Below are 2136 nucleotides of genomic sequence, written 5' to 3'. Positions count from 1 at the left end.
TCTCCCGGCCCTACGGTCATCCCTTACCCGATCCCAAGCCCATACAAGTGAGCCTGCAAAGGAAGAGTTAGAGATTTCCGTGCTGCGGGGTTCGCAGGCGTGGAGAGAGGGCAAAGAGGGGAACACTCTCAAGCAGAAAACAGTAAGTGCGCAAGATTGGGGGTTAAGAGATTGCGTTCTCCGCAAAAATCCGGCGAAAAATCTCGGCTTCTGGCAGCGGTGGGATTCGAACCCACGCCATCGAAATGACTGGAGCCTAAATCCAGCGCCTTAGACCACTCGGCCACGCTACCGCCCTCTTAAGAACGCTGCTGTGAAATTATATGAAGATGACGAAGTTCAAGCCACGCCCCCCCCCAGCAGGTAGTCATAGGTCCGTGAATTCCGGGTTGCTTTCTCTTTACCCTGAACCACAAAGGAAGAACCCCGGAAGAAGTCCCCGGAGGCTGTGAACAATTTTGCTCACAGCGGTGACCTCTGTTAATTTTTAACCACTGCTGTAGAAACCACAGGGATAATAGCCCCGAATCACTAAAGAAAATTAAATAAGACATATTAGTACTATAAAGTGTGCGTACGGGGAAACATCGATTTAATCTCAAATGTTCATTTTTTTTTTAATCCTTTCGTGAGCACACTAACTTTGCCTTGGCCAGCAGGTGGCACTGCTGCTTCACTGCTGGCGCGAATGATGGAGGAGCCACGTGGGAGGCGAAATCCTAGAGGGCTTCCAGCGACCCCTCCCTCGCTCGCGCCTGCGCTCTGTGCACCGCCAAAACCCTCATCCAAAACTCTAGAGATGCCGCCACGTGCCGGGGAAGCCACGTGTCGTCACTCCCCTCCCAGGGCGGGAGGAAAGGCGTAATGTGGGACGACCCCCGCACCCTGTAGACCCTCCTCCCGCAGCGTTCCTTACCAAAGAGACCCAGGAGAGGGATTTCCGTGTGAGAGGATTTCCGGGCCTTGACTCCCCAAGGTCTCGTCTCTCTCCGCCTTGCACAGGCCGACCAGCTCACATCTGCTTACATGCGCGCGCGCGCGCGCGCACACGCACGGTCTCCACGTGGCGCCACGGGATTCCCCAGCCTTGTTTGCGGGAGACGCCCATTAACAGCTTTCACATCTGGCTCTCCCACGGGAAGTGGGGTAAAGCGCTCAGGCCCGCCTCTGAGCAAAGATGGAAGCCCCGACACCTCAAAGCGGGGTTTCCCAACAAAACCTAGACTAATTCGCTGTGTTCTTTATCGATCTTTTTTGCGCCCCGGACCCCTTAGGAAATCTGAAGTTTGTTCACCCCCTATCAGAATACTGTTTCTAAAGGATGAAACAGGCTTACAAAGGAAACCAGTCTTTAAATACAGTGATGGAATATGAGATAAACCAGTTTTCTCCAGCTTGAGAACCCCAGTTTTTTTTAATAGCTTTTTATTTACAAGATAGATGCATGAGTAATTTTATAGCATTGAGTTCCAATTTTTCCCCTCCTTCCCCTTCCGTTCCCCCAGATGGCAGGTTGACCAATACATGTTAAATATATTAAAGTATACAATATATGTATACGTGTCCAAACCGTTATTTTGCTGTACAAAAAGAATCGGACTCTGAAATATTGTACAATTAGCCTGTGAAGGAAATCAAAAATGCAGGCGGGCAAAAATTGGGAATTCTATGTAACGACTCAGTCATCTCCCAGAGTTCTTTGCTGGGTGTAGCTGGTTCAGTTCATTACTGCTCCATTGGAACTGATTTGGAGAACCCCAGTTTTAAAGTGGGGTTCTTCTTTAAAGAAGAGACTGACCTTTCCCCAGACAATCTTTATTCTGATCATGTACTAGAACTAAATTTGCTTGCATCAGGAAATTTTCAAGCACCAACATCTGAATGCCCTAAAGCTCAGCAGTCAGTAGTTAGTCTGGTACGTGTGAAGACTTGCCTATTTCGGTTCATCTCTAAGGGGAAACAGGGTGGAGAATGTCTCTCTATTCCCAGGATGGGGTGGCTTCAGAAATCTGACAGTCAGGCATGCCCCTCCCAGGCTAGCAGGTAAATTCCAAAGCCCCACTTTACTTTTTTGGGAGGAAGACCTTCAGCAGGTTCTCTACCCACAGTTTAGTACATTTTGATTTGCAGAAGGCT

General features: G+C 49.3%; 1 non-coding gene across 1 annotated transcript; it reads right to left on the bottom strand.

The window, feature by feature from the left end:
- Nucleotides 1-211: 211 nt before the first annotated feature.
- TRNAL-UAG lies at nucleotides 212-293 on the bottom strand. Its single transcript has one exon. It is a non-coding gene; the product is annotated as a tRNA-Leu (tRNA).
- Between the last annotated feature and the right edge of the window lie 1843 nt (nucleotides 294-2136).

The sequence above is a fragment of the Sarcophilus harrisii genome, chromosome 1 (assembly GCF_902635505.1).
Source record: "Sarcophilus harrisii chromosome 1, mSarHar1.11, whole genome shotgun sequence".
NCBI lineage: Eukaryota > Metazoa > Chordata > Mammalia > Dasyuromorphia > Dasyuridae > Sarcophilus > Sarcophilus harrisii.
Note: the sequence above shows the minus strand (reverse complement) of the source record. Positions and strands in the feature narration are given on the sequence as shown.